Source organism: Panicum hallii, chromosome 3, assembly GCF_002211085.1.
Source record: "Panicum hallii strain FIL2 chromosome 3, PHallii_v3.1, whole genome shotgun sequence".
Lineage (NCBI taxonomy): Eukaryota > Viridiplantae > Streptophyta > Magnoliopsida > Poales > Poaceae > Panicum > Panicum hallii.
The window spans coordinates 56,669-83,992 of NC_038044.1; the positions used below are offsets into that span (position 1 = coordinate 56,669).

The window sequence follows — 27,324 nt, forward strand, 5'->3', positions numbered from 1 at the left end:
GACCAAAAAGAGATGGAAGAGATGCATTAGGCACCACACTTTCTCAGCGAATAGATCGCATGCATCCAAAAACATTCTTTGCTACTGCCTACTGCTATAATTCATCTCTCCCTATCTATCAATTCATTCAACGCTGCTCTTGTAAACTGCATTTTTACATATTACGACCTAACCAAAAAGAGATAGAGGAGAGGCATTAGGCACCACACGGACCAATGAAACAAACCAGCAGCTAGCCATCCAGTCAGATACCTAGTATCAATCTCGGTCCAACTCAACGTCTCCCCAGCCAACACAAATGCATACTCCTAATCATAAGAATCTGAGTCAACACTTAGTATCAACCTCGGTCGAACTGAACATCACTCCTCAGGTGGAGCTCCAGTCAGCACATAGTCATTCCTGCTCCCCGCAGCTGAACCTGCACTCAGGGAATCATATATGAATATATTTTCACTAAAAATCTAGAGGCAGTAGTGGCAATAACCTTGTAGCAACAATATGCGATTCTAATAATCTAAGCCAGCATATCGGACAAGGACTTGCAAGGGGCAGACAGGTAATCACAACAAATCGCACAAAACCAAAAGGAGTTAGACCATTGCTGTCATACCATGTAAAGCTGTTATTCCATTTCCAGGGTTCCTCCTTTTCTGAGGCGCATTTCTGGCATTAGTTAAACAATCTTCATCGCCACTAATGCTGCCAGCTGTCCGGTTCTCAGGATGGCCATCACCACATGTTTGAGTCCGGTCACCCAAGTTAGCAAGACTAATGGCACCATCTCTTTCAGTAGACGTGCAAGGTTGCGACACACCATCATGCCCATCTTCCAGCAGGTTTGCCACGGCCGCTGCTACTCCCAAATCACCACCATAAACTTGCTCATCAACTTCGCCAGGATTATCTGTCACCAGTATACCCAGATCAGCCATCTGGTAAGTAGGATCATCTCGGGGACGACACTCCCAAAATGACAGCCCCAGATCATCAAAACCTTCTTTTAATGCAAGAAAGGGGGTTTCATCTGGGCCTCCACCTAGTTGTTCACCACACACTCCTGAAGTTTCAGGTGGGCTGGGTGTAAACAGATTTCCAGTGTCATGTGCTGAGCCACAGTTCACCGCACTAGGAGACAACACCATGACAACATCATCATCTGAGTCGCTCAAAACTATTACATCCTGCTCTGTTGAAGGAGGAGCATTTTCATCTGAGGCTGAAGAATCAAGATCATGGACATGGGTCATAGGATAATCATTTCTTGCCAATTCCAAATTATAGCCTTCATCTCCAATGTTAGTGTCGTCAATACTGCATGACAAAGTGGAGTTTTTATTTTCCATGTGTCTTGCGTGATCATTATCAGAAGACAGCACCAAATCAGTATCCCCTCTCTTACTAATTTCCCACTGTCCGTTGTTCTTTTTTCTAATTCCCAACTTAAGATGACAACCCACATCTTCAGATGACGGCTCTTCTTTAATCTCATGCTTTACAATACACATTTTGGGTTTGGTTGCTGTATCTGTGGCCACACAGAGTGTACCATGCGGTAGATGCCACTGTGTAAGATCCTTCTGTTCTGATCTGCCCTTCACTCTCCAGGAACCATCAGGTTTGACATCAATCTCAGATGCATCATCACCACAGATTTTGATCTGGATCACCAAAATGTAACAGATCAGAAACAATGTGCACCTGAAAAAAATGTAGCAATGAAAAAGTACTTCATGTCCACAATAAACTCACCAAAGAAGTGATGCGATTGAAGTAAGGATCAATTATTATGTTCTCTAGAGAGTAATTCTAAGCAAATTGGGCACTGCCACTGCAAGCAAGGATTTCAATAAAAGCTTCCAAATCAAAACAACCCATATGAGCACAGGGCTTGAACCTACCAGCAATCTGGATCCTTGAAGCATTCATCTGTCATGATATAAAATAGATTTTATCAAGGAAGGCATGCTTTACAGAATAGGCCATAAAAGTGTCTTTCTGCGAAGGAGTGCAAAGAATACTATGCATCAAATATATTGTTTCTAAAATGGGAGTCACAGAAAAACATGTGAATCGAGAAAATATGTAAGCCTGAAGAACCATGAGCTTACAGCTACAACATAGAGAATGACTTTGCTGGCTAATACTAATAATCCAATATTTTTCTCAGGTCTAATAGACGTCAAAGCAATTAGTCAATTTAAAAGAAGACCATTAAGGATCTAAAGCATGTACTGTAGACAGAGTGCTTACAGGGCATTGAAGATTCACGGAGACAGAATCAGCCACAACTTCAATATCACTATCACTGTCTGTATTACTTGTCTCAGTTCCACCACCAACACAGCGACGCACGCGAGCAAGGGCATCATCAAACTTCTCACCATCTTGTTCCTTTGGCACCAAATTTAGGAACTGCCTGCTATCAAAGTTGCATAAAGAAGAACTAGAAACAATAAAACAGGGTTCCAAATTCAGGTGTTCAGCACTTTCTAGGTATCATCTTATTGCAGTAGCTGCTAAAAGAAACCAGCCAGTTTATGATCTTTTCCTGCAAAATCTTTGGAAAAAATTATTCTTTGACTAGTTTTTTCGCTACGAAACACCAATCCTAGCAAAGACTAACGGGGATTTGAAATATTGCTATAACACTAAATGCAAGCTCCATGTGGAGTCTTTCAGGGCATAAAATAGCTATGCTGCCAAGAGGGCAAGGCCTTACAGGTTGCAAAGGAATCCACTTGAGAGATAATCAAAGTCTAGACATAGTAAGAATAAAGAAAAAATTGAGTAGCAAGCAAGCATCTCCATATCTGTGGTGCATAGAGATAGAGGATAAAGCTTCAAATATATTGAAAAGCATTGGACATGCCCAAGAACAATACAAGACATCTAAAAGTATTTGCTATTTGCCAATGCCTATCCACTTTTCAAAAAAGGAACACATAAAATGCAGCTGATTCAAATATAAGCTCTGTAAAATATGTGTTTCTTGAGAGTCTGGTGCTTAACAATGAACTAAATATAAAAAAAAGTCCCACCTGTTCCAGAGATCTCCTCTTGGCAATTCTGATACCCCAACAGAAAGTACGAGTCATTTCTCGACAGAGCAATCTTGTTAGGCCCCTCCCTCAGGTAATCTGTTAACTGTGTTACATAGACATGTTTCGAGTCAAAAGGAAACATACAAGAAAAAAACTATAACTGATGAACACATGGAGATAATAATGCATTAACAAAAAATAAACACAATAGCAAGCTTCAAAACAAAAGATACTTCCTAGTGGATCATCATCTCTACCATTAGCCCCTAACTTTTGTGTGGGTTGCCTGTTAACCACCTGAGAAATAATTAATTGCCAACACGAGTAGTTCAGATCTATTATTATTGTCCAATCTTAAAGGACAGTTCCCGCAGTTTATATCATAACTACAGCTAGAAGAAGGACATATGTTGCTATATTGCAGATATTAATGCATGTACAAGCACAAGCAATGACTAATGAGGTGCATGCACAAATCACCCATCACAAGGCCCCAAGAAAAGGAGAAAAGCATGACAAGCTGTACAATAAAAGTTGAGTCAGATGTTACTTGGACACAAACACAGATCTCATAATCTGAGTATCTGACTCAACGTGAGGTGTCTGATTCTACATTCCATTCTTCTTTGTACAAATTGTGAACAATATAACTCACTAGATACAAACAGATGGCCCTTGACTAAGTTTTTTGACTCAATAAACAACTTGCACCAAAATCCTATCAGAAAATATGACTCCCTATACTTAATAAGCCATATACCATTAACTTGCATATCAGAGTGTAAAGGCCACTGTGTCCTAAAAGGGACTTTGTCATTCAGAAGTATACACCAAACCTGCATAAAAAAATAGATCCAAACTCAAGTAAGAAAAATTGGACGCAGACAGGTTGAACATAGTCGCTATTAATGAAACTCAAGGTAGAAATTCAATACACAGGTAGTTCCATGATAATCCTAAGCAAACTTAATAGTTTAAGGGAAATGAAAAAAAAGGAAATAGAATTGACCTGAATATCATATTCAGTTTTCTGTAGCATTTCTCTGTTAGCTCTCGATAGCTGAAAGCTTTTCGTGGTGTACTGTACAGTATATGACCTGGGCATATGCAAGAATCACAAACAAAAGTTATGCATATTGCAGAAATATCATGGTTTAGTTAACTTGTAAAATAAAATGAAGCAATTTGTTCAGCCATTTTGTTGCTCAAGACTCACGATTTGAATATGGTTATCCAGAGTACAATTATCTCATGTTTATTTGTACAAATAACACAAGGATAAATGAAAGTGCATCTAGGCCCCTAATTGATTTTGGTGATTTTTGACAATCACAATTTGGGATATGATGCTTTGATGAAGTTGTGTGCAGGAATAAAATGAAAAGAATTGAGAAGAAGATGAAAAGAAGGCCCCAAATTCAAATATGTATGGTGGTGGAGTTCACTGGTGATTTAATTCAAATTTTCATTTTGAATTTGAGTGTAGGACCACCGTACTATAAAGGGGGATGCTGTCAATTGATCCAGATTGTCAAAGTGCTTTAATTTGAGATGAAATTCTCCTTTTTGAGAAAACCTTCCTTCCAAGTTCATCTGGGTCGGATGATCCGGCCTGCCAGCCAATATCCTCTGCCCCAGGCCGGATGATCCGGTCTGCCGTGCTGTTCCCCCCTGCCTTAGGTCGGATGATCCGGCCCTAAGCCGGATGATCCGTCCTGTATACCTGGAACCCTCTGTTGCTGGCCGGATGATCCGACCCTGGGAATTCTGGAGAGCTTTTCGTGCTTAAAGTGAGTGCTGGGTCGGATGATCCGGCTATAGGCCGGATGATCCGGTACCCCTCAGTTTACACATAACGGTCACTTGAGAAGGGTGGGGTATTTATACCCTCTCACCCCCCTCATTCATGGCTGCTGCTTCCCACGACCTAACACCCCTCCACAGCATTGATTTCAACTCTCTCCTCCATCCAAGAGCTTGATTCTTCCAAAGATTCACCTAGGGATTGAGAGGAAGTGAGATTTGGGGTGTGGGAAGAGAGCACTTCGTGAGCTTTCACTTGTTCATCTCAAGAAGCACTTGAAGCATCCTTTGATTCGTCGATTTGCGTTTGTTACTCTTGGAGCCCAGCTTCTAGACGGTTAGAGGTGCCAGGAAGCTCTCATTCGCTTGTGGTTTGAGCTCCCAAAAGTTTGTATTATCCATCTCTTTGTGAGATCAATAGTAAGTAACTCAATCCTCCTTTGTGGTTGATTGTGAGAGACTTGGGGCTAGTGACAGTCCGGCTCTTTGTGAGCATCTCAACGGAGACGTAGCTCCTTTGTGGAGTGAACTTTGGATTAAATCTTGTGTCTCAATTTACTTATTGTTGTTCATATCGTTCTTGAGCTTGTTTCGATCCGATCTACTAGATAGGTGTAGATCTTATACATTGGATACCTGCATAGGTTTTGCAATACCTTTTACCAACTTTATATTCAAAGGGAATTATCAAAAGTTAAGTATATTTCGAATTAGGTTGTTGGTCATTTTCTCCCGGCAAGAAGATCCGACCTTAGGCCGGATCATCCGACCCCCGGAAGATCCGACCTAGTGCCGGATCATCTGGCCACTGACGTTTTTCTGCCAAGTTTTTTCAGGAAAATTTGAACAAGGCCTATTCACCCCCCTCTAGGCCTAGTGTTGGTCCTTTCAATTGGTACCAGAGCCTAATCTCTTGATTAAGGCTTAACCGCTAAGGGAAACACACTATGGCCGGGATCGGTGATAACTCCCGTATTGGTGCATCCTCCGAGAAAGAACATGTGGTTGTGGAATCATGCTCAGATGATGATGATGACTTCGCTATAAGCGATGTTGATGAGAGCTTGGAGGAAGCGGAGAAGAAAAATAAACGAAGTGAGAAGATAAGAAAGAAGATTGCCGAACAAGCCGAAAAGAAAGCACAAAAGCTTCTCAAGAAGAACTTGAAGGAGAAAGAAATTCTTGCAGGACTTCATGCGGTGTCTCATTCATATGATACTTCTTCCTCTCATAGAACTCTTGATCCCGCTAACCTTGCCTTTACATCGGTTTCAATGGGAAAAGTTCCTCACTTTGATGGGTTATATGGTCTTCATCCCTCTCTTTGGACTATTGTGGTTGTAGGTGTGGATATCAACGCTAACCCCCTCACACAAAAGAGCAAGAACACGACTTATTCCGAAATGCTCAAGCTGTGATGGTTCTTCGAAGCTCTCTAAGCTCTTATGAATATAACAAGATAAGAGGGCTTGAAATTGCAAAGGACATTTGGGATACACTCCAATTGTCTCATGAAGGAACGGATGTGGTTAAGGAAGGAAAGATGGATGTTCTTCAAGGGGAACTTGAATTCTTTGTCACGAAGAAGGATGAAAGTCTTAAAGAAATGCATGATCGCTTGAAGCTTCTTGTGACCGAGATAAGGATGCTTGGTAGTAAGGATTGGGATGAGCACAAAGTCACCAAGAAAATGCTTAGAGCATATGCTCCCAAGAATCCAATGCTTGCAACCATGATTAGAGACAAAAGAAAGTTTAAGCATATGCTACCCATGAAGTTGTTCAACAAGTTGCAATTCTATGAGATGAACAACTTGGATGTGTCCAAGTCTATTGAACAAAGTGAAATCAAAGCAATTGCTCTAAAGGCCGAACCAAGCAAGAAGAATGAGTCAAAAGAGAAGACCTCAAAGTCTAAGAAGAAGGAAGACTCAAGTGACAATAATAGCACCGACGAAGAGACCGCCATGATGGTGAAGAACTTCAAGAAGTTCATGAAGAGAAGAGGTGACAAGAAGCCGGTTCACCAAAGAAGATGTTATGAGTGCGACGAGAAAGGTCACTACATCGCCGATTGTCCTCACAAGAAAAATGACAAGGAGGACAATAAATCAAAGGACAAATACAATGATAAAGAGAAGAAGTAAAAGGAAAAGAGCAAGGAATACAATAAGAAACATGGCAATTCCCATGTTGGTGAAGGTTGGGAGTCAAGTGATGACTCCGACAAAGAAGAAATAGCAACTCTTGATATTCAAGCCCCTACACCAACTCAAAGACTCTTCAACAACTACTCCGAAAGTGATGATGAATTTCCCATTTGCCTTATGGATCAAGGGACCAAGGTATTAAATGCTTCTGCTCCTCCATCATCTACTCCCTCAACATCTAGTGACATAGAAGATAACCTAGATGAAGAGAAGGCCGAACTAGAAAGAAACATGATAAATGAGTTTGGTAAAAAGGGCTATAAACAAATTAAAAAACTAATGGAGAAATTGAAAAAGAGAAAAGAGACTCTCGAGAGGCAAGAAGACTTGCTTATCCTTGAAAAGGAAAGAAACCTTGCCCTTAAGAAGACTCTAGTTGAGGAAAAGATGAAGGTTGATAAATTGACACTTGACTTGTCAAGTGCCAATGACTCTCTTAAGAGGATGTCAAAGGAAGCATATTTAATTAATGACTCGTTTGTTAATTTAAAGAATGCATATAGTGAGCTTCAAGTAAGGCATTCAAGTCTAGAGGTCAGATATAAAGATCTTGAAGCTAACTTTAACACTCCTTTGAAAAATGCCAAAACCAACTCCAAAAGAACTCATGATCCAAATGTCTCCACTAGTGAAGGTTGCTCAAAATGTTATTCAATTGATATCAAATCTTGTGAAACTAACCTTGTTAAGCTAGAAGAAAAGATCAAAGCAAAAAATGCTCAAATTAAAAATTTGAACAAGTTGGTTGACATGAGTAAAGCCAAAGGTAAGAGTGTATTCGAGTCACATCCGGCATATAAGGCCGAGAGATATCCTAGTATTAAGGATGGACTCGGATTCACACGAGGTGGAAGATCAAATGGCACAAGAAAAATAAATGGATATGAGGTGCCCTTGTTCAAGAGAGGCACCAATCTTGGAGAGTTGATGAACATTGCTCGTGGTACATCAAGGGTGAACAACATTGAAGCAAAACCCTTCGTTAAGATTCTTAGCAAGGTTAACAAGGACTAAACCAATCTCAAGGAAAAAGAGAAGATCATTGAGCGCAAACCATTTTCTAACTACACAATTGATTACACGGTCATGTGGGATCAAAATGGGAAGATGGTAGTCAAGTATGTTGGCGCTCATGCCAAGAAAATGATGAGAAGTGTTTGGGTGCCCAAGATGTCTCGATCTAACCCTAAAGGACCCAACCTTATTTGGGTAACTAAAATCAAGATTTGATTTGTTTTGTAGCCATATTCCTCCGGTGGCCCTACATGGTTGCTAGATAGCGGTTATTCAAATCATATGACCGGAGAGAAGAAAATGTATACAAATCTTGAAGAATATGACTCGCCTATTGAAAGAATCATGTTTGGCGATAATAATTATGGTGATATTGTTGGTCAAGGTGATATCCCTATCTCAAAAGATTCATCACTTACTAATGTTTATTTAGTTGATACTTTGGGGTACAATTTGTTGTCCGTTTTACAACTTTGTGAGAAAGGCTACAATTGTCTCTTTACTAATGAGGGTGTGACCATCTTGAGAAGGGAGGATTCCTCTATTGCTTTTACAGGTCGTTTAAAGGGAAAACATTATTTAGTTGATTTCACAACTAATAAAGTGGAATCTAAGACATGTTTAGTGGCAAAATCTAACTTGGGTTGGCTTTGGCATCGTCGGCTTGCCCATGTTGGCATGAGGAATTTGGCCAAACTTCAAAAGGGTGAGCACATCCTAAGACTAACAAATGTTACTTTTGAGAATGTTACTTTTGAGAAAGACAGGTTATGTAGTGCTTGCCAAGCCGGAAAACAAGTTGGTGCTCCTCGTCCACCCAAAAACATATTGACTAGTTCAAGACCTTTGAAACTACTTCATATGGATTTATTTGGTCCAATTGCTTATGTTAGCATTGGTGGGAATAAATATGGTCTTGTGATTGTGGATGACTTCTCTAGATACAATTGGGTATACTTCTTGCAAGATAAAAGTGAAGCTCAAAGAGTTATCAAAAAGTTTATTAGAAGAGCACAAAATGAGTTTGAATTGAAGATTAAGAATATTAGAAGCGATAATGGTACGGAGTTTCGGAATCTTAATATGGAGGAATATCTTGATGAAGAAGGGATCAAGCATGAGCTCTCAGCTCGTTATACCTCTCAACAAAATGGCATTGTTGAAAGAAAGAATAGAACTCTTATTGAGATGGCTAGAACTATGCTGGATGAATACAAGACTCCGGATTCATTTTGGGCCGAAGCAATTAATACGGCTTGCCATGCCGTGAATCGTCTCTATCTTCAAAAATACTTGGGCAAGACTCCATATGAGATCCTCACCGGTAACAAGCCAAAGGTGCATTACTTTAGAGTCTTTGGTTGCAAGTGTTATATTCTTAACAAGAAAACCAAAAGTTCTAAGTTTGCACCTAAGGTTGATGAAGGTTTTCTCCTTGGTTATGGTACTAACGAACATGACTATCGGGTCTTCAACAAAACCTCCGGGTGTGTTGAGGTCACGGTAGATGTGAAATTTGATGAAACAAACGGCTCTCAAGTAGAGCAAATTGAAAATGAAAATGACCTTGTAGGTAATGAAGAGCCTCCAAATCAATCCATCTTGAAGATGGGTATAGGAGAAGTAAGACCTCATGAAGATCGAGAAGAAGAGCAAGCGGAAATCCAAACTCCGAATATTTATCCTAATCTTAATGTATCATCATCAACAAGAGTCGAACCAACAAGTTCCTCTCTAGATCAAGATCAAGCTCATGGTGACGATCATGATCGTGGTAATGATCAAGGGGGGGCTAGTGGTGAAAATACTCAAGTTGATGGTTCTCATGATGAGGGCGATGATAATGAGCCAATTCAACGCCAATCAATATTCCCTCACCCAAGAGTTCATCAAAACATTCAACGGGATCATCCTGTTGATAATATCCTTGGGAGTATTCGAAGAGGGGTAACTACTCGTTCACGTTTAGTAAACTTTTGTGCATGTTACTCGTTTGTTTCGTTTTTGGAACCTCTTAAGGTAGGAGATGCTCTTGGTGATGCGGATTGAGTTATAGCAATGCAAGAAGAGCTAAATAACTTTACAAGAAATGAAGTTTGGGAGTTGGTTTCAAGGCCCAAGCAAAATGTAATTGGTACAAAGTAGGTTTTCCGGAACAAGCAAGATGAGCATGGTATTGTCACAAGAAATAAGGCTAGATTGGTTGCTAAAAGTTTTACTCAAATTGAAGGTCTAGACTTCGGTGAGACTTATGCTCCGGTGGCTAGGCTCGAGTCCATTCGTATTCTTCTAGCCTATGCCGCTCATTATGACTTCAAGCTATATCAAATGGATGTGAAAAGTGCATTCTTAAATGGACCTCTCTCCGAGTTGGTATATGTAGAGCAACCTCCGGGATTTGAAGATCCACAATTTCCCGATTATGTGTACAAACTCCATAAGGCGCTCTATGGGCTCAAGCAAACTCCAAGAGCATAGTATGAATGCCTTAAGGAATTTCTTCTTAAGAACAGCTTTGAAATGGGTAAAGCTGATTCTACTCTCTTCATTCAAAAAGTAGACAAGGACCTGTTTGTTTGCCAAATTTATGTTGATGATATTATCTTTGGTTCCACTTATAAGAAGTTTTGTGAAGAATTTAGTAGAATCATGACAAAGAGGTTTGAAATGTCTATGATGGGTGAATTGAAATTCTTTCTTGGTTTTCAAATCAAGCAATTAAACAACGGAACTTTCTTATATCAAACCAAATACACAAGTGATATGCTCAAGAAGTTTGACATGACAAATGCTAAGCCCATCAAGACTCCTATAGCTGTAAATGGACATCTTGATCTCAATGAAGATGGAAAATCGGTCGATCAAAAGGTATATCGCTCCATGATTGGATCTTTTCTTTATCTTTGTGCATCTAGGCCGAATATCATGCTTAGTGTGTGCATGTGTGCAAAATTTCAAGCCAATCGTAAAGAATGTCATTTAGTGGCTGTTAAAAGAATCTTTAGATATTTAGTGCATACTCCAAACCTTGGCTTATGGTATCCCAAAGGCTCCACTTTTGACCTACTTGGCTACTCCGATTCGGATTATGCCGGTTGCAAGGTAGATCGAAAGAGTACAACAGGGACTTGCCAATTTCTTGGTCGGTCCTTGGTGTCTTGGAGTTCTAAGAAACAAAACTCCGTTGCGCTATCTACCGCCGAGGCCGAGTATGTTGCAGCCGGTGCTTGTTGTACTCAACTACTTTGGATGAGACAAACCTTGAGTGATTTCGGTTGTGAGTATAAAAAGATTCCTCTTTTGTGTGACAATGAGAGTGCCATTAAACTAGCCAACAACCCGGTCCAACACTCAAGAACCAAGCATATTGACATAAGACACCATTTTCTTAGAAACCACGAAGCCAAAAGAGATATCGCACTAAGTCATGTAGGTGTTAGGAGCTCAATTTTCACTCTCATTGAGCTGAGAGGATGACACTCAAGTTTGGGAAGTTTTCTGGGTTTTTCTTCATTCACACTCACAATGCCATACCTTCCAACGGGAGGGGTGGCCACATATATATACAGCAGGCTGCTGGGCAGCAACAAAGCCAATAATGCTAGTCTAACACTAGTCTAACTGCTGTCCTAGAGAGGACACTAACTGCTGTCCTTTAGTCCAAGATGCATGCAGTCCAAGATGCTAAGGACTACAAGATGCTAACTGCTGCTAAGGACCACAAAGATCAGCAGCAAGGACTTATCCATCATTCTCCCCCTAAGTCTTGTACGTCGTCTTGGGGGAAGATTGGACCATCCCAGTCCTGGAGCAAAGCTCAAGGAACTTGATCCTCCCAAGGGGTTTGGTGAGTAGATCCGCAAGCTGATCCTTGGTGTTGATGTAGCTCGCCTTGATGCTTCCTTCCTCCAAGCAACCTCGGATGAAGTGATACCTCACCCGGATGTGCTTGCTCCGTTCGTGGAAAACGGGGTTCTTCGCCAAGGCAAGAGCGGACTTGCTGTCCACCCTGAGCTCTACTGCTCCAGTGTCTCTGCCGAGTAGATCACCAAGCAGTCGAGCGAGCCAGAGCGCCTGAGTCGACGCGGTGGAGGCCGCTATGTACTCGGCCTCGCAGCTGGACAAGGCCACCACCTGCTGCTTGACCGACTGCCAGCTCACGAGACACTTGCCGAGGAGGAAGAGGATCCCGCTCGTGCTCTTGCTGGTGTCGATGTCGCCGGCGTGGTCGCTGTCGCTGTACCCGACGAAGTGTGCCGCTCCAGGGCACCTCGGGTAGTGGAGACCATGGTCGAGAGTCCCCGCAACATAGCGAATGATCCTCTTCACGGCCTGCTGGTGCTCCGTCGTCGGTCGCTGCATGAACCGACTGACGTAGCCGACGGAGAATGCCAAGTCCGGCCGTGTGTGGGCGAGGTAGCGGAGGCTCCCCACAAGACGCCGGTACTGAGTAGCGTCTACCTCCTCCGCTGTGCTGTCACGGCTCAGCTTCAGCCTTTCCTCCATCGGAGTAAGAGCTGGGTTGCAGTCAAGGAGCCCAGCGAGCTCGACGACGCGCTTGGCGTAGGCGGTCTGTCGAAGTGTGATCCCGGAGTCGTCCTGGTGCACCTCGATCCCCAGGTAGAAGGAGAGAGGCCCCAGGTCGCTCATCTGGAAGGTGGCCTTCATCTCCTCCTTGAACGCCGCCACCTCCGCATTCTTGGTGCCGGTGATCACCAAGTCGTCGACGTAGACACCCACCAGCAGAGCATTGCCTCCTTTGCCCCGCCGGTAGATGGCCGCCTCGTGCGGGCTTTGCTCGAAGCCCATCCCCTTGAGCGTGGAATCCAGCTTGGCGTTCCACGCCCTTGGGGCCTGCCGCAAGCCATAGAGGGCCTTGCGCAGACGTAGCACCTTACCCTCCTTGCTGGGGATCGCAAACCCCGGCGGCTGGTGCACGTAGACCTCCTCCTTCAAGTCGCCGTTGAGAAACGCCGACTTGACGTCCATGTGATGGACACGCCAGCCCTCCTGGGCAGCTAGCGCAAGGAGGAGTCGCACGGACTCCATCCGTGCTACGGGAGCGAAGGCATCGTCGAAGTCGACGCCCTCCTGCTGCACGAAACCTCGTGCCACCAGGCGGGCCTTGTGCTTGACGACGGTGCCGGCCTCATCCCTCTTCAGCTTGAACACCCACTTAAGGGTGATCGCGCGGTGACCGCGAGGGAGATCAGCAAGCTCCCAAGTGCGATTCTTCTCAATCGCATCCATCTCCGACTGCATCGCGGCACGCCATGCCGCGTGTCCCTCGGCCTCTGCGAAAGACCGAGGCTCGCCGTCGTCACATGCGAGATGCAACTGTGCCTCCAGGTCGTGAGGCACCAGTCCCGGCACCGGCTGATCACCGAGAAGGTCCTCCATCGTACGATACCGCAACGGCTCGCCGTCATGGTACGCGTCGACGCGCTCCTCGTCATGAGAGAGCGGAGTAGCGAACTCCACCGGACTGCGCTCAGCACGAGCAGGTGTCGAAGTAGACGGGCCCGGAGGAGTGGCTATCGGTACTGGAGATCGCGGCGTCGCCGGCTGTGGTGGTGCAGCCGAGGAACTCGGCGCAGCCGGAGTCGTAGCTGAAGGGCGTGGTGCCGCCGGTGTGGCGGGCGCCAGCGTCGGTGGAGGCTCGGGGACTGGGGTAGGCACGCTCGGCGAAGAAGAGCTGTCTACTCCCCCGGCTCCCTCGAAGCGGACGTACTCGACGGTGAAGTCGTCGTACGTTGGAGCCGAACCGTCGTCCACCGCCTTGTCCCACGCCCATCCTCGCCCTTCGTCGAACATAACGTCGCGCGCCGTGCGCACACGCTGTGTCTCCGGGTCGAGAATGCGGTAGGCTTTCGAACCCTCCGCGTAGCCGATGAACACTCCTGGAGTGCTCCTGTCGTCGAGCTTGCCGATGGGGCCAAGCTCCTTGGCGAACGCGAGGCAGCCGAAGACCCGCAGGTGGGAGACCGCCGGCTTACGCCCATGCCAAGCCTCATACGGCGTCATGCCGTCGAGTGCCTTGGTGGGCGAGCGGTTGAGGATGTAGACGGCCGTCACCACCGCCTCGCCCCAGAAGACAGCCGGCATGCCCCTCTGCTTGAGGAGGGCCCGGGCCATCCCCACCACCGTCTGGTTGCGCCGCTCGACGACGCCATTCTGCTGCGGGCTGTACGGCGCAGAGTAGTGGCGCTGGATGCCCTCATCCGCGCAGTACGCCGTGAACTCTGCCGCCGTGAACTCACCGCCGTTGTCGGTGCGCAGCACGCGCAACTTGCGGCCGCTCTCCGTCTCCGCAGCAGCCTGAGCACGCCTGATGGCGTCCGCAGCCTCTCCCTTGCTGCCGAGGATCATCACCCACATGAAACGGGAGAAGTCGTCGACGAGCAGCAGGAAGTAGCGCCGTCCTCCTGGTGTGACCGGTGTCACCGGGCCACACAAGTCCCCGTGTACGAGCTCGAGCCGCTCCTTGGCTCGGAAACTCGCCTGCTGGGGGAAGGAGTGCCGCCTCTGCTTCGTCAGCACGCAGACGTCGCAGAGGTGCTCCACGTGGTCGAGGCACGGGAGGCCTCGCACCATCTCCTTGGCGCCGAGCCGCTTCAGGGCCTCAAAGTGGAGGTGCCCAAAGCGCTCGTGCCACTGCCATGCCTCGTCGTCCCTGTGAGCTGCAAGACAAAGAGGCTGGGCCACCCTGACATGGAGGATGTAGAGGCGATTCTTCCCGCGAACCACCCTGGCGAGAAGCTGGCGACTGTGGTCCCAGATGCGAAGGACCCCGCTATCGATCACCACGCGGGAGCCGCTCTCATCGAGCTGCCCAAGGCTGATGATGGAGTTTCGCAGCGCCGGGATGTAGTAGACTCCGGTGAGCATCCGGTGCTCTCCGGACTTGGCGGTGAGGATCACGGAGCCCACGCCCTTGATCTCCACGGCGGAGGAGTCCCCGAACCTGACGGAGCCACCTACGTCGACGTCCAGGTCGGAGAAGAACTCCCGCCGCCCGGTCATGTGGTGCGTGGCGCCGGAGTCGAGGTACCAGCCATCGACCCTGTCGTCGTCAGAGCTGTCGCCGAGGAGGACTCGGGCACGCGGCTCGTCGAGGTGGAGTAGAGCGGTGGCAGGCGGTGCTGCCGGATGCGGCCCCATGTCCCCGTGGAGTAGGAACAGTGCCGGCTCGTCATCCGGCTGGGCCTCCGCGACGTGGGCTTGGACCCCACGCCTCCGCTGCGGGCAGTCCCTGGCCCAGTGGCCGGGCCTGCCACAGTTGTGGCAGGCGTCGTCTCGTGCCGCCTTGGGCCTGTCAGCGGCGCCGCCTTGAGCATCTCCGCGGGCGCCACCCTCGGTGCGCCCTCGTGCCCCGGCTTGGGCACCTCCGCGCCCCTTTCGCGGCTTGCCGCGCTTGCGGCCACCAGTCGAGGGAGAGGGGTCCCCCCTCCTCCTGTCACCGCGCTGAGCCTCCCACTGCTCCTGAGTGAGGTGGAGCTTCCCACCGATGGAGATGCCGCTCGAGGGAGGCTGTGGCTCGTCGCTGTCGACGACCTTGAGGCGACCTATCGCCTCCTCGATCGTCATGGTGGAGAGGTCCAGCAGAGACTCGATTGACCGAGCGGTCTGCCTGTACCTCTCGGGGACGCAGCGGAAGAGCTTCTCGACGGCTCTCTCCTCGTCGTAGGTGTCGTCGCCGAACTGCACCACCTTCTGCAGCAGAGTGTTGAGACGAAGGGCGAAGTCATCAACATCCTCACCTGGCTTGAAGGCCAGGTTCTCCCACTCCTTGCGAAGTGCCTGGAGAGTGGTCTTGCGGGCGCGGTCGCTGCCGATACGTGCCGCAGCGATGGAGTCCCAGGCCTCCTTGGCAGTTCGCTTCTTGGAAAGCGTGAACTGCATCTCGGGCGGGGCTGCTGTGATGAGAGCATCCAGCGCCCGTCGATCCGCATCGTAGTCGACATCGCCGTACCGGACTGCCTCCCACATATGCCGCACCTGGAGCTTCACCTTCATAACCGCGGCCCACTCGACGTAGTTGGTCTTGGTGAGGGTGGGCCACCCACCGCCGGGACCGACGTCCCTGACCACCGCCTGGAGGCCGTGGTAGCCGGGGGCGCCGCCGCGCGCACCCCAGCCAGGAGCGCCGCCACCAGGGGCCCCGCCTCCGCCGCCAGGCGCGCGGCCCCCTGGACCGCCGCCGGGCGCGCCGGCCTCCGGGCCGCCGCCGTGGGGGTGGGCTGCTGCCCACCGCGCGGTCCGCTGCCGCGCCCTCTCCCTTGCCAACCCCTCAAGGTCCCCGTCGGCGGTGATGTCGCCGGCGATGGAGCCGCTGAGGCTGCTGCGCAAGGTCTCAACCTCGACCTCCGCCGCACGCGCTGCATCTTCCGCCTCCGCTGCTTCCACCTCCGCCCGGGCAGCTGCCAGCTCCGCTGCAGCCAGCCTGGCCGCCCTCGCCGCTGCTGCAGCGGCTTGAGCCGTCGCTCGGCTGCGCTCCTCTGCCACGGCGAGCTCGGCGTCTTGCTGGCGCCGTGCGCTCGAGGCGACCGAGCGCTGAGACGGTGCGTCGGACATGGCGCGCCTCCAAGGGGCTGCTGCGTGGAGAGGGGGAAGGGAACGGGGGAGAACAGGCAGCCGGAGCTGCTGCTGCTGTTGCAGCGGCTGGTGCAGCAGCTGCTACTGCTGCTGTTGCAGCGGCTGGTGCAGCTGCTGCTGCTGCACGAGCTGCTGGTGGTGGCTGCGCTGCTACAGCGGCTTCGGAAGGGGAGGAGCAAGAGATATCCAACCTACAGGAAAGTACGGCCCTGATACCAGATGTTAGGAGCTCAATTTTCACTCTCATTGAGCTGAGAGGATGACACTCAAGTTTGGGAAGTTTTCTGGGTTTTTCTTCATTCACACTCACAATGCCATACCTTCCAACGGGAGGGGTGGCCACATATATATACAGCAGGCTGCTGGGCAGCAACAAAGCCAATAATGCTAGTCTAACACTAGTCTAACTGCTGTCCTAGAGAGGACACTAACTGCTGTCCTAGAGAGGACACTAACTGCTGTCCTTTAGTCCAAGATGCCTGCAGTCCAAGATGCTAAGGACTACAAGATGCTAACTGCTGCTAAGGACCACAAAGATCAGCAGCAAGGACTTATCCATCAGTAGGAACCGAAAAACAACTGGCCGATATCTTCACAAAGCCTCTCGATGAGCAATGGTTTTGTTCTTTGAGGAGTGAGCTAAATATATTGGATTCTCGTAACTTGGCTTGACTTGTTGTATACACCTTGTGTTGATGCTTAGTCTAAGAAAATTTCTTTTGTGTGAGTTTTTCAAAAATCTTTGGTGTTGAGATCTTTGGATCTTTCCTTGGCTCAAATGATCATACTTATGTAATGATGAATGTGGCTGATCATTTTAAATCAAGGGTCTTATATGTCCATACCTCCAATCATCTTCGTCGGATCAAATTCCTCAAATCAACATCACCTAGGCTCTTATCTCTGGTGAAAGTTGGATCATCCGGCACAACACCGGATCACCCGACTCTCTACTCTATATCCCTCTGTTGACCGTCGGATCATCCGGCCCTATACCGGATGATCCGGCCCCTTCATCCGGATAATCTCTGCCACGTACTGGATCATCCGGTCTCCCACCGGATGATCCGGCCTCTCCCCTCTGTCAGCAGTCGGATCATCCGGCCCTACACTGGATGATCCGGCCCTGGCGCTTCACCTATATAAGAACCGACCATTTGGAACCCTAGTTTTTATCCTTATTTCCTCCACCGGCCACCTTTCTCTCAAAAAATTTGCGCGGCGATTTTTCGAGCCAACCAGGATTTCTTCGTGCCCTCTTGTGCCTTGCTTCCCCCGCATCGGAAGATCCGGCATTACTCCGGAACTTCGTTTCAAATCACGCGAGAAACTCAAAGGTATTACTTTCAAAATCTTCTTGCCCCGATCTCTCAATGTACGATGTCTTAGGCGATTTCCTCCGGTGAATCATCTTCTTTACCCATATAGAGGTCATGCCTAGAGTTTCATACGTTTTGGTGGGCTAGTTTCTCGAATTCATGAATTTGGGGTTCATCCCCGAGCAGGGCCGGATGACCCGACGGTGGGCCGGATGATCCGGCGCCCGGATCATCCAACTTAGGGTCGGATCATCCGTCCCTGCCCTGAGATGCACAACAAGTTCATGAATTCATCTCATTCTCTCGATCCATATCCTGAATTCTTGTTAATCTTTTGATCCAGATGGTGAGGGAAAAGGTGACAAAGAAGAAGGGTCCTCCCACCGACTCCGAATCCACAGAATATGAAACCGGCTCCGACGGAGAGGTGTACATCAATAAGAAGACAAGGAAGAATACCGCTCCTCGGAGGAATGTTAGAGGACGAGGTGCACAAATAACTCAAGGAAGGGGCTCGACGGCTGCAGAAAGTTCCAGTGGTCGTCCGAGAATGAAGCAAGCTAGCATTTGCCGTTCCACAGATGAGTATGATGATGACGTTGATCGTTCATATCTTTAAACCATGGTTCTTAGCATCATGCGTCCAACTCATTGCGCCCATGACCCCTCAATGGTGAATTACAAGAGGGGTGGCAACTTTATATCAACACTTCGACATAGTGAAGATCCCAGATACGTTGAGCGCAGCTTCTTTGGGGATGTTCGCTTTTGGTTTCCTCACCAAGCTGATTGGTATGAGTCCGTCATCATGACCAAGAAACATGTTACCACTGAGATAAGGTGGATCAATTGGGACTACTTGAAGTGGTTGTCGTCACCGGTCAAGGAAGTGGTTGATGCTGTATATGATCGCTGCAGTGAGATGGATCTTGTGGAGATCATGAGTTTCTGATGTGATTGGAATGAGGAGGTTGTGGCTCAATTCTATACCACACTTTTTGTTAAGCAAGATGGGCGAACTATCCATTGGTCACTTGGAGGAAAGCGCTTCAGATATAATATGGCTCAGTTCAGTACCTTATTTGGTCACACCGGAGACTCTATGGTTTATGGGGGTGGCTACATTGTGGGGCGTGACACCTCCAAGGTTGATTTGCATGAAGGTAATGAACTTGAGCCCTCCAAGATGCAATTCATGTATGATCGAGCTTATGGAGATATTGTGTATGGGCAAATCAAGGGGCTCACTCCGTACTACAAGATGCTCAGCACTCTCTTTAGGTTCACTCTCACTCCTATAGGTGGTGACTCCGATAAGATATCCTCCAGAGCAAAGAATCTTCTAGCTCAAATGGCCCCCGATCGCCCCAAATTTGCTGTCATGGAGTTTATTTCGCATGAGATTATTGCTTGTTCATCTGATCCATCCAGTGCATGTCATTATGCTCCATATATCTTCCACATGATCAAGACGGTAACTCAGCTCAACATTGTGCCCAACATCACTCACATGGCCTATCGGTCCAAAAAGGGAAAGATAGAGCAGGTCATGGCACGGGGATTTCTGCTTCTGGACCCTTTCCGGGTGCCTATGCCTCGAATTTCACTCCCGGTGCATCATCTTCACGAGCTCCTCCTCCTTCACCTACAGGACCATCTACCTCTCGCCGGCGCAAGGCTTTCAAGTCAAAGCAAGGCAAGTTATCCTTTATTGCTCAAGGATTTTTGCTTGCTTTAATATGTGTCGCCAAAATGCACATGAAATGCGAGAACATAGGCGATATATGGATGAGGAACTCCTCAAGATGGAAAGGAGGCAAAAGGAGTTAATGGCCAAAGTAGACATTCCTCACTCTCCCGTTTGTGAGCCACGAGACTTTCCTTCTCCACCACCCATCTATAATCCTTGGGATGATTATGTGCCTCAAGAATATCAGTTTGGTGATGATGTTGAGTTCGATTATGGAGGCCAAGAGATGCCTTTCCAAAGGGGTCAAGCCCATAGTGATGAGGAGGAAGAGGAAGAGGAAGAGGAAGAGGAAGAAGGCGGCGATGACGAGACCGAGTGAGCTGTTGATCAGCTTCCTTTTTGATGCTTGCTGCCAAAGGGGGAGTGATATTTGGGTGTCATCGTCATTCTATCTTTATTTATGTCTTATCGAACTCTCTTTGGACATTGGACATGTAAGAACTATGTATTGGTGTTATGTTTGGTGATCGTTGAACTTCTATTTAATAATTTGTAAGACTTATTTGCAGTGTGATGATAAACTTGATCTTTATTAGCTTGATGCGTATGGATGGTGTAATGTTATTTGTCACTTTTTGATTTGGATATCTTGTCATATGCATCACGGTTATTTTCATCACAGCACTTCTATGCAAAGTATTGGGGGAAGTTCATCTAAATCTGTGCATTGGTATTTGAGACCACTTTGAGTTGTACATGCACATATTTAGGGGGAGCTCTTCCATTTTGTTGTTTACAATTCATGGATTTTATTCCTCCCTTGTGAGCCCAAATTGGTATTGTCATCAATCACCAAAAAGGGGGAGATTGAAAGTGCATCTAGACCCCTAATTGATTTTGGTGATTCTTGACAATCACAATTTGGGATATGATACTTTGATGAAGTTGTGTGCAGGAATAAAATGAAAAGAATTGAGAAGAAGATGAAAAGAAGGCCCCAAATTCAAATATGTATGGTGGTGGAGTTCACTGGTGATTTAATTCAAATTTTCATTTTGAATTTGAGTATAGGACCACCGTACTATAAAGGGAGATGCTGTCGATTGATCCAGGTTGTCAAAGTGCTTCAATTTGAGATGAAATTCTCCTTTTTGAGAAAACCTTCCTTCCAAATTCATCTGGGTCGGATGATCCGGCCCTAGGCTGGATGATCCGGCCTGCCAGCCAATATCCTCTGCCCCAGGCCGGATGATACAGTCTGCCGTGCTGTTTCCCCCTGCCTTGGGTCGGATGATCCGGCCCTAGGCTGGATTATCCGGCCTTTATACCTGGAACCCTCTATTGCTGGCCGGATGATCCGGCTCTGGGAATTCTGGAGAGCTTTTCGTGCTTAAAGTGAGTGCTGGGTCGGATGATCCGCTATAGGCCGGATGATCCGGTACCCCTCAGTTTACACATAACGGTCACTTGAGGAGGGTGGGATATTTATACCCTCTCACCCCCCTCATTCATGGCTGCTGCTTCCTACGACCTAACACCCCTCCACAGCATTGATTTCAACTCTCTCCTCCATCCAAGAGCTTGATTCTTACAAAGATTCACCTAGGGATTGAGAGGAAGTGAGATTTGGGGTGCGGGAAGAGAGCACTTCGTGGGCTTTCACTTGTTCATCTCAAGAAGCACTTGAAGCATCTTTTGATTCGTCGATTTGCGTTTGTTACTCTTGGAGCCCAGCTCCTAAACGGTTAGAGGTGCCGGGAAGCTCCCATTCCCTTGTGGTTTGAGCTCCCGGAAGTTTGTATTACCCATCTCTTTGTGAGATCAATAGTAAGTAACTCAATCCTCCTTTGTGGTTGATTGTGAGAGACTTGGGGCTAGTGACAGCCCGACTTTTTGTGAGCATCTCAACGGAGACGTAGCTCCTTTGTGGAGTGAACTTCGGATTAAATCTTGTCTCAATTTACTTATTGTTGTTCATATCGTTCTTGAGCTTGTTTCGACCCGATCTACTAGATAGGTGTAGATCTTATACATTGGATACCTGCATAGGTTTTGCAATACCTTTTACCAACTTTGTATTCAAAGGGAATTGTCAAAAGTTAAGTATATTTCGAATTAGGTTGTTGGTCATTTCTCCCGGCAGGAAGATCCGACCTTAGGCCGGATCATCCGACCCACGGAAGATCCGACCTAGTGCCGGATCATCTGGCCACTGACGTTTTTCTGCCAAGTTTTTTCAAAAAAATTTGAACCAGGACTATTCAACCCCCCCCCCCCCTCTAGGCCTAGTGTTGGTCCTTTCAATAAAACAATGGATAACTCACCTGTCTGCTGCTATGGTAGAGGGTCCTATTAATACAGGGAGTAACACATTGCTGATGGTGACCTAGAAACTGCAGGTTACAGTGGGAAACTATGTAACAAATGATAGGCTATCTAATTTTAGGACTAAGCAAATAATGCTTGTAACGTAAACAAGTAGAACACGGAAGCACACAAAAAGGTGGAAAAGGAATGCATACAAAATATACAGATCAATCAGATCTTAAGATATTGGACAAGGAGATCTTCATAAATGATTGATGGCACAGACCAACTAAAACACACTAATGGCATAAGTTCGCAAAGATGAATCATGAATGAGTGACTCGTGCTCATTGAGTTTAGCACAATATTGAAGTTTAACAGAACTTACGGATCAGCCCTGCTGATTCAGCACATCTCACAATAGAAGCGGGAAGGTAGGTCAGGAGAAATACTGTTTGCAGACTTCTCATTCTCGGGTATGACAACACAGCCAACATGTTGCCTTATGTTGCACTGTGGATCAACACAGTACAAGGAGCAAAAAATGATCAATGCAAACATAACTAGGTAGGAAATCTCATCAAAGAAAGCTACAAAGGTTTTAGAAAAACATGTGATGCTACATTTTATAACAAACTTGGAATTTCATGGCCACAACCAAGGCTCCAGGCTTCAAAGATAAAGTAGGAAGAGTGAAAATGTGATCTAGACCATCAACAACTTCGATGTTTCAGAATATAAACAAAAGGATGCTTTGGTGATTACTAAAATGACTTGTGCAGTGATGTGGACCACGGACAACAAAAATCTGAAATCTTACTGGTTTAGCTACGGGACATAAAAGACTATCAAACAGTTAGAAATTCAATCTTTTCATGAGAATTATACCTTAATCATGGAATCATTGGGCTTGGAGTTACCACAAGGGCAGCGGACCTTGACATTCAACTCACCAGAATCATCTGATTTCTTTTTAGACTTCACACTGTGTCCTGACTCAATGTGGCTTCTTGAGACTGCAACATTACTTGCAGGTTCTTGCATCTTTCTGAAAACAGAAGGCAAAAGCTGACAGTATGCCAAAGCTTCATAAGAGTCAATCATGTAATGTACAGCTATAGGGACATGCCAATGAGAAAGAAATATGAACTCACCTAAAAGTGTTCTCAACTATTTTCACAGCCATTTCTCTTTCAACCATTTTTTTCCTTTTGTAAACCATTCGCTTCAGAGACTAGAAGAATATAGCTGAAATCATTTCACGTTCTAGAAAACAGTAATGCAAAAAAAATAAGTTTTGGAGAAAAGCAATGCATTATACCTTGATCCTGCTGATTGAAGAATGCTATCATAACTCTCTCTGCTAGTTCCTGTAGAACAAAACCACCTGATTCATAAGTAACTATTTCCAATCCAATTACTGAAACTAAAAGGCACGGAGACATTCTTGAATTGCAGCTTATGCTTATGCTTTTCTGATGATGGCCTTGAAAAATCTCGGCAATTACAATGTTTTACCACAATAAGATGGAGCACCACAAAATATGAGCAATGGATGTCGACTGTGTATGGAGAAGATACATAAAGTTGCAGTGGACACTTGGACAAACCTGCTTCTTTCCTTGCTTTGGAAGTCCAAGCTGATGCAGGACATCCTTCAACTCTTTTATTCTGAAGTGGCCCAGCTTTTGAGGCAAAAATATAGAGAACATGTTATTATCTCATAATCACAATCGAACTGGGCACACTGGCAGTGTTAACAATTTTGAATACCAAGTCCCAGTTGTCCAGCCTATGATAGTTGCAAACCAATACAGTGCAAAGGGAAAGAAAGGGAGCGAATTTAGGGTATTGGCATGGTCAATTCGCAGTTGTGCGGACCCTAAGGAGGTACATTACTAGTTTTGGAAGGAAATAATTGATTGAACCTGTGAGTTAATGGAACTTTTTAGGAGTTTTCTGAGAAGAAGAGTGGCAATAGGTTACAGGAGGGAATGAAGCAAAGCGTACTCTGTGTGTGCGCCGTATACAAGAGGGGAAGAAGCGGAAGGAAAATAGTAGTACCTTGCAAGCGGCGAGCACGGGATCGTCCGACGCCATGTTGGTAGGGTCAGACGGGGCTACGCGCTGGCGGGCAGCCGAAGGGAATCGGAGGAGGCGGTGGGGGCGGTAGGGTTCCTGGAGAGAAGAAGGCGGCGGCGGCACCAAGGGATCGGGCAAGGGGGCGCAAGGGCGATGGGCGGCGAGCGGCGTGGGCGGCACGGCGAGGCTCTTGACCTCTCGTGGAAGGAAGAAGAAAGAGGAAACGACGCGGGGTGCTGGGTCTGGACACGCGCATCTCAAAGCAAAGCGCCTCTGGTCTCGTGTAGGGTGCTTTTTTCCTCTCCTCTCGTGCTTCAATCTTTCTCTCTCTATAAATTAATTAGCCCATCACAAAAATTTTACCATAACTCGACCACGAAAACTGTATCTATAAATTAATTATAGAAAAAATTTATATCTAAAAGTACAACAAATATTTTACTAAATTATATCATATAATATGTTTACTGCATAGATCTATTCATGTGGAGTCCAATAAAATTGGATTTTCCATTTTATGATTTTTTTATTTATATGATTTTTTAAGATTCAGCATGCGTGTGTCGTTATAGAAAGATATGCATGGTGCCTCTATATCTAGACCGAAAATGACAACTACGTGGTGACAAATAGGGGCACAGCTTCTCCCCCTCCCTCTCCACTACAGCATACATTCTATTCTAGAGCTACTAGAGGTTGACTTGAAGCATCATATTCCAAGATTCATTATTCCATCTGTTTTAATTTGTACATGTGTCCATGTATTCTAGAGCTATTGGATGGAGAATAGTAATGCAGGTATATACATTATGAGTTATGATGACAAGGGAAACATTCTCACCCGGAAGAATAACTTCATATATATGTCCATATCTATGTACTTCTATATATAAGAAAAATCAAAGGTCGGTAGTAAAAAATTCTAAGTTAAAGTAGTCTAAGTTTGACCGAATTTATAGAGAAGAATATTAACATCTAAGATATCAAATAAGTAAATTATAAAAATATATTTAATAGTGAATCTAGTTATTCTTATTTGACATTAAAATACTATTACTCTTTTCTATGAAGTTGGTCAAACTTAGAATAGTTTGACTTACAACGAAGCAAAATGCCTTATATTTCAGGACGGGGGAGTAACAAACACCAACACTACTACTACAGCACATGTACGTAGTGTCAGCTCAAAAGGAAAAAAAACCACCAGTTTTTGCTTAAGTACCTTGTCAAATTGAGTACACAGTCGGTGTATTTTATTTTCTGCTACAAAGAAAAGTTTGTAAAGGTAAAGCCATTTCTTTCTTTCCTTATTTCCACTACACAGTACAAGTTTGGAAATCTCTTGCAGTGAGCTAAAAATATACTGAAAGTATATATACTTTGGGTGTGTTCGTTTCCTAGGGTCTAAAGTTTAGACCCGTCACATCAAAGAGAATTTTTGTCATTTAGAAGTATTAAATAAACTCTAATTACAAAACTAATTGGCAGAACCCCAGAGCTAATTCCGGAGACGAATCTAATGAGGTATATTAGCCCATGATTAGCAGATGATTACTGTAGCATCACTGTGGCAAATTATGGATTAATTAGGCTCATTAAATTTGTCTCGCGAATTAGCACCATCTGTGCAAAAGTTTTGTAATTAGACTTTATTTAATACTTCTAAATGACAAGATTCTCTTTGATTGTGACGGGTCTAAAGTTTAGACCCTAGGAAACGAACACACCCTTTATTTGTACTCTCCTGATGTCTTGGGTGATTGATAATCGATCTCAAGAATAACTAGTCACACGCGCAAAATGAACATACAACTCCTTCCGTTCCACAAGATAAAAACTCATTGCATCTAAGCCATGTCGTCAGTTGACCCACTAGCTAGCTAGGCTAATTTCATTTGGCTTCATATGTATGTGAGTCATCAAAGTTCCCAAGTTTTGGATCGCACTATATATTCTAGAGAAAAGGATTATGTCTACAAGCAAGCTAGCTAGTGTGAAAGCATATGTCCGACCCTTTGACGCACTCAAGAAGAACAGGCCCGGGAAAAGTTTGGCTAGAAATTAAAGGAGGCATGCATTTTGGGCGAAAGCTATTCCATCAACTAGCAAAGGCAATCGTCTTATTACCCACTTTTTCTACAACAACATCTGGCTGGATATGTAAAGCATGTGTAAGCATATATTATATTATCAGAGCTAAGGGAATCAGTCTAAACCCTTATCTTTCAAGTGTTAGCCATTGAACTACGGAGAAACACGACGCGGATTTACTAGCCGGTGTACGAAATACCGACACCCTTATTCTTTTGTATCTGCATATATCATTAAAGGTTGATCTATATATATAATCTCTAAATTTTGGCAAATAATAAAGCAATGAAGATATATCTCTACCAATCCAATGCTATTTGATTCGAATTAAAGTGTGTTGGAATAATGATATAGGAATTGTGTGGTGGGGGTTCCAAACATCACTTTCCGGTAGCTTTTGGATTGTGTAAAGCTAGGAATGTTGATGTTTGTGGGTGGAATATAATTGGCCATTTGCATTTGCATGGTGAGTAATTTTTTTTGTGCAATCTTGACTAGCTAGCTACATGGAATTGTGTGTGGTAGATTTGTCAATCGAGTTGTAAAGATGTTTGTTATATTGACGTGTAAGTAAGTAAAAGGGTATATATAGGCCGGGTCTACGTGTATCCCAAGTAACAAGGAGTGCATGCATGATTAGTGGAGAATAATGGACTGGCCTGATGATAATGACCAGAAAGCTAGCAGAGATTGGTTATTACTTATTAGATTTAGTTGATCTTAAGCTACTTCCAGCCACTGTTAGAAAAATAATACTGGTAGTAAATATGGATGAAGACGGAAAAGGACCAAAGGGTGCTTATCCGTGAAAAGGGCGAGAGACAAAGCCTGCTCCGCTTGTTGCCTCAACCTCACTATGTTGTGGGGCCCACATCCACTGAGCACTTGAGTCGAATCTTTCAGAAAGATCTTCAGATGGGAATGGACGGAGGGCAGCGGAGCAAGTGGCGAGCGCATCGCTCGCAGCAGTAAAAAGAAAAGAAAATGATGCGAGGTGACCCCTGGAAGGAGGAAGAAAGGAGAATAGAATCTCTCTATCTGCAGACTGCACTGCACTCAGTGTGGTGGTGGGCTCTGCCTGCTCCGCTCTCCACCGAATTTCCCACGGCCTCCAGCAGCTCAGCAGGAGGTGGTGGTGGTGGTGGAGCTGGTGGGCCCCGCAGCATCACC

The 27,324-nt window shown here is 45.9% G+C and overlaps 1 pseudogene; it reads right to left on the minus strand.

Moving 5' to 3' along the window:
* Positions 1 to 13: 13 nt before the first annotated feature.
* LOC112886602 lies at positions 14 to 24,232 on the minus strand (annotated as a pseudogene).
* Between the last annotated feature and the right edge of the window lie 3,092 nt (positions 24,233 to 27,324).